The sequence below is a fragment of the Lactuca saligna genome, chromosome 9 (genome assembly GCF_052625555.1).
Source record: "Lactuca saligna cultivar CGN05327 chromosome 9, ASM5262555v1, whole genome shotgun sequence".
NCBI classification, from domain to species: domain Eukaryota; kingdom Viridiplantae; phylum Streptophyta; class Magnoliopsida; order Asterales; family Asteraceae; genus Lactuca; species Lactuca saligna.
Window position 1 is genome coordinate 131,199,242 of NC_136425.1, and position 6,000 is coordinate 131,205,241.

General features: G+C 36.8%; 1 long non-coding RNA gene across 4 annotated transcripts; it reads left to right on the forward strand.

The window, feature by feature from the left end:
- Window positions 1–1,869: 1,869 nt before the first annotated feature.
- Window positions 1,870–5,670, forward strand: LOC145018447 (uncharacterized). 4 transcript variants are annotated; one of them, XR_013667021.1, is made up of 8 exons: window positions 1,870–2,595; window positions 3,015–3,321; window positions 3,403–3,603; window positions 3,899–4,249; window positions 4,362–4,803; window positions 4,937–5,027; window positions 5,136–5,229; window positions 5,344–5,670. It is a non-coding gene; the product is annotated as an uncharacterized LOC145018447 (long non-coding RNA). The 4 variants fall into 4 exon arrangements; XR_013667022.1 differs by having other exon boundaries at window positions 4,362–4,586; window positions 4,700–5,027; XR_013667020.1 differs by having other exon boundaries at window positions 2,949–3,321; window positions 4,362–5,027.
- The last annotated feature ends 330 nt before the right edge of the window (window positions 5,671–6,000 follow it).

Genomic DNA, 6,000 nt, shown 5'->3' on the forward strand with positions numbered 1-6,000 from the left:
TGATCTTTTGCAAGTACTTCAGGCAACTTCGTTTCCAATGCCCTTTGTCGTGGCAGTAGAAGCAATCGACATCCTTTGGGTTTGAAGAGGGAGCAGTGGGACCAGCCTTGGTTCCACTAGAAGAAGTACCATCGTGGGACATTCCCTTATGGTGTCTCTTAGAGGGAGCCTTTCTATTCTTACCCTTTCCTTTCCCAATAGCCAAGACGGGGGCAGCAGCAAGAGTAGATGCAACAAATTTTCCTTTTAGACTATTCTCAGCAGTCCTTAGCAGGCCTTGGAGCTTGCTTAGAGTGACCTCCTCCTTCTTCATGTGGTAGGTCATATGAAACTGGTCATAGCAAGGAGGTAAGGAGTGTAGAATAATTTATATGGCCAACTCCTCATCGAAGTTAGCATTTAACTTCTGCAAGAGGTCCACATACCTCTGCATTTTCTATAGGTGGGTCATGATGGACTCTCCATCTCTCATTTTGGTAGTGATCATCGAAGCGATGATCTCATACCTTTCTTGCCTTGCACTTTAATGGTACCTATCCATCAAATCTTGATGCATCTCGTAAGGGTAGTAGTCCTCGTATGACTTTTGGAGTTCGACAGTCGTAGTCACAAGCATGATGCAACGAACTTTCTTAGCATCTCACTCGTGAGCCTCGAATGCAACAATTTCCTCGGGAGTAGCAGTGTTGGTATCAACCTCCTTCAGCTCCTTGTCGAGAAGATACTCCTTGTCCTCGAAGAAGGTGACCATATGGATGTTGCAGGTCCAATCGTTGAAGTTGGTCCCGTCAAATATCACCCATCCACATAGATTCATGAGTGAGAATGAGCCAGCAGGGGTTGAGCCTGAAGCGTTGGTTTTTGAATTAGACATCTGAAAAAGAAAGGAAACAAAGTTTTATTAGGTAAGAATCCCTAATTAAACACCTAAATGAGAAATTAGGGCTAGGACCCCACACAATTATTCACAATTTAGAAGAGGGATGTCGTAATCCAAAATGCAAATAATTTGAAGGTACGTGAATGAAGATACGAAAAGGAAATTAAGTTTTAAATGTATTGAAACTCCTAGATCTTTTTAGATTCATTGAACTTTTCAATGGCATGTTTAAATCTAGATATGCCCTTCAAGTTTGTGACTGGGATACCAAAGATCACAAACAAGGTGTGAATAACCATGCAAATGTACTTGGTACTCTCGATGTCATTTACCACCTAATCAATGTGTCAGTTAACCACACACAATCCATTGATCTATGGTAAACATCAAGTAACCCTTTGCCACCGTTGTTGGTTCATATTAGTGTGTCGTTATCCATGCATGCTTCACTAACGACTTGGCAAAGGTACAAAGTGTAATTTCATGCAATAGCATCATTTCACATTTTTCCTAAAGTAACTAAGATTGAGAATTTTATAAAAACATTTAGTTACTTTATATATTCATTATACTTTTAATGAGGAATTAGTTTCCCTATCCTACCCGATCGACTAACGACCCTCCACTAATCAAGGAAGCGGTGGGTAAGAGTGGACACCCATTAAACAGTCATTTTATAGGCAGCAACCTTATACCCCCCCTATAGATCGGCTTCGTGAATGAGGCCTACTAACGATCACTACAAGAAAAATACCCTTTAATGACGCGCAAACAATGACACTCGCTGATTTACGATATGCATTTTTGTGTTCCCTTAAAAATAATGTTAGCCTTCCAAAATTTGAAGGATAGTGAACACGCATTTTAGCGCGCTCTAAAATTAATGTCCAATAAAAAAACAGGGAGGGCGTGTCCTCTAGAAATTTCACTTTATAATTTTTACTAAACGCGTGTTTTTGGGCGGGACTCCTTGATAGGTAAGGGGGGAAATGAAATCCCCCAAAATTTTGAACACCCGCCATCCTCTTCCTCTATACTCTCTACACCCGCCAGATCGACTTCATTCTCTCCCTTCCTTCTATCTGCAAAGCCCTTCCTCTACGATCGACTTTCACTTCCTTCTCTGTGTAAACCCTAATCAAACATAACGCAATTGCAATGGTAATGTCTTCTTTCACAAAATAGACGATTGAGCGAAGAACTAGGGCTTCTGATGAATCGAACATCACCAACAACGATAGCTACCCATCACCATTTATGTTTTCTCTCGGACTCCACCATTCCAACATCGCATCACAACAGCGCCTGCATCTACTGCATCTTCTCCATCATTGGATTCTGGTTCTGGAAAGCTCTCTCTTTTTGAAGCAGAAGGCACAATCTCAGCTTCTTGAAGTTGTTTGTTCTATTTACTGAAGAAAGCAGAACAGAATCAAGTAGCATTCCGAGCTGCAAATGTTGTAACTACTGCTCTACCTTTTTTGGTCTCCAGTATCCATCGTCCATGTGAACTTCTCCTAAATCCAACTTCACTCCACTCTCTGAGTTTGTTTTCTCCGTAATCGATGCATCCACTTTCTTGTCTCTCCCCCTCCACCGGGTTTTTTCTCATCTCTCCTCCATAGATGGAAATTGTTGGAGACGTAAAGGGAGTAACTGAAGGAAACCCTAAAACTACTCTGATTGCGCAAACACTTCTTCTCCTGCAAATTTAGGTAAGTCTCTCCTCGATAGAGTATAATTTCTTATTTCATGTGTTTTCATCTTTAATCTTTCAAACCCCTTTCTTGTTCTTCTTTCAGTGTTAGAATTTATGTGGATTTAGCTCTTTGATTTTATAAGATCTTCATAAACTGTTCGGGTTTCTTGATTTTTGGAACCTGCATGTTTATTTTCCTTCCCAATCTGCGCATTTTTATCTATTATTAGTAAAAAAAAATTAGGGCTATGATTCTTAAACATCCAATCCTTTTTCCTTCGTTCTTGTTCTTAATGTTTTTCTTTTTTAGAAAATTCCATCGTCTTTAGTTCTTGATCTTGACTTTGAAGACACCCATGTGTTGTTTAGTTCAAATTCAGTTTCAAGATCAAAATTCTTCATCAACTAAATCAACTTGTCAATCTTACCCTGAAGTTGCTAGTGCTGGAGAAAATTACCATTTAGCGTTTGAGAGTTGGAATTGAAGATATGGAATGGAACCGAAGCTTATTTAGTTGCAATAATGGTCACATCTGTGATCTCTTACTGCTAGGCAAAATGGGTCCCAATCATCAATTACAGCAGCAAGGGTAGTGCCCTAAGCTTCTTCAGTTCCAATTGAAGGTTTAGTAAATTACAGCTTTAACCGAGGTAATCATCTGGGGTATCAAAGTTACTGGGATGCAACATATGCAGATGAATTGACAAATTTTCGTGAGCATGGGGATCTTGGTGAAGTTTGGTATGCATATCTAATTGACTATGACATATACCTACTTTGACAAGATGCTTTTTTGTATGAATTTTTAAATTCTTTCTAAAGGTTTGGGGCAGATGTCATGGAAATGGTTGCTTCATGGACAAAAGGACTATGTGTTAACATTTCACAAAGACATTTACAAATTCAACATAAAAATGATGACTCTGAGTCTGTTAATCAAGAGGATAAAGAGTTAGCAGGATGGAGGGTTCTTGATGTTGGAACAGGCAATGGGCTACTTTTTCAAGAGCTTGCTAAACAGGGGTATAGTATTATACATAATAACACTTATTTCTCCTTTTGGTATGATGATAATTGATAAATCATTCTTTATTACTTTTGATGTTAGTATAAATAGGTTCTCTGATCTCACTGGAATAGATTATAGTGAATGAGCAATTAACCTTGCTAGAAGCCTTGCTAATCGTGATGAATTTATTTATGTCAAACTGTTGGTTGATGATGTTCTTGATTTTTGATTTACTCATATTTAATGTCTATTGGTAAGTTACAATTTGCATTTACTCATATTTAATGTTTTTGATTTTTGATTTTACAGCTCCTGATATACATCGATCCAACATCACAACGTTCCAGGGATATGCTTGGTATTGACACTCGAGGTTAAAAATTTCAACGTCATGTCAGGGATAAATATAAACTTATTTTGAGTTTGGTCCATTATACCCTTGGTTGACATTCATAAAAAACTTGCTGGAAGTTACTAAAGAAACAGTCGTTGCCACCTTTGTGCTATTCATCAGGTGTTAAATGGCTTCTACCAACCTTGGATATGTCAGAGTTGGCAGTTCCAGAGTTGTTACCAGCTTAAATTATTCATCTAGTTCAGTTGACTGGCTCGGGAGAGAGATGCTTGAGATGCGACAAGGTAGAACATGATGATGAAAGAGTGAGTGCAAATCCTTTTCCCTTATCATAACTTTTCTTATATATCATTCATAAAATTCTTATATATCATCAGTTGTTATTAATAATCTGTTCATGTTGGATTTATATTGCAGGAAAGTGAACCAAAGATAGTACATGGTGTGGGTTCTGAAGCAAGGCATGTTATAAGAACAACAACACACCCAGTCTTCTTTCTGACTTTGTCATGCAGAAATCGATTGCATCACTTATTCTATTCTCTTGTTAGTATAAAAAATTAGCTACATCATTAACCTAATTTGTGAATTATTGATTTTATTAATTGTTGCAACAGGGGAAACTTGTCATTTCATTCTTAGGTATCTATTTGCTAATTTTATAGCTACATCATTAACCTGCTATGGTTGCTATTTGAACTTTGAAGTGTTTTTTCCTTTTTGACCATTTTACCCCTGCTCTATGTTTTGCTTAGTTGTTGTGTTTGTTGGTATGAAATTTTTTCCCATGCTTTTGGAGCTGTGTGGAGCTTGCTGCCACCTTTTGGAGTTGTATGGAGCATTCTAGGTGGTTGTAATGGTCAGTCTAAACAAGTTTGCAGTAATGAATTTTCAAGAATTAGCATTTTTCATGGGTTTCAACTACAATATGTTATTTACTTTTTATATGATATAAAGGCTTAACATGGGTTTCAATGTTTCATGCAATTCAGAAAGCAAATTAAAACAGATCTTTGAGAATTTAATATATGGCAACGTCCAATACTAAAATGTAGCCAAGAATTAGTTATTCATCCTTTCAAGGTCTTATTTTCTATTTCTTTTTTAACCATGTTTTTATTATCATTATTATTGTAATAATAAAATGTGTTTAAAAAACTGATTCATTTTTTCTTTTTTATTTCTCCTCAGTACCCTAACCCCAACTGGTGTTGAAACTCCAGATGTTATTGGCCTCCGCAAACAGCAACAGCAAAGGAAGGAACCCGAGAAACCTCTATACCAGGTAGCTTTTTCTTTTCATGCTTACATTTATATATATATATATATATATATATATATATATATATATATATATATATATATATATATATCATTTATGTTGTTTGATTTGGTAAAGATGCTAGAGGAAAAAGAAGAGAAGATAGCCTGAGGAACTTTGCTTGGAACTAGGGGTGTTCGCGGTGCGGTTTGGTGCGGTTTCGAGTCGAAACCGCAAACCACACCGCATGTGCGGTTTGAAATTTTAGAAAACCGCAAACCGCACCGCAAAGGTTCTAAACCTCGTTATGTGGTGCGGTTTGGTGCGGGTGATTTGTGCGGTTTTTTGCGGTTTATGCGGTTTGAAAAAGGATATGTATTTTTAATATTATGTACATAAAATTTATACATAAATATATTAGTTATAGAATCAAGATAAGTTGGTTTTGCCAATATTTTAACAATACTAGTCATTGTTACATTAGACAATCAGATAAATAATCTATCACAAATTTGTTTACAAAAATTGAAATTGGTGATATCAAAATTCATTAGTAATAAAACCAAATTCGTATCTTCTGTGTAATTTTTATGTGTTTGTATTATATATATATATATATATATATATATATATATATATATATATATATATGCGGTGCGGTTTGAACCGCATTGTTATAATTGGAAACCACAAACCGCACCGCATAATGCGGTTTAACAAAATTTCAAACCGCACCACGCTAGTTCTAAACCGCATTAGGCGGTGCGGTTTGGTGCGGTGTGGGCGGTTTGGTGC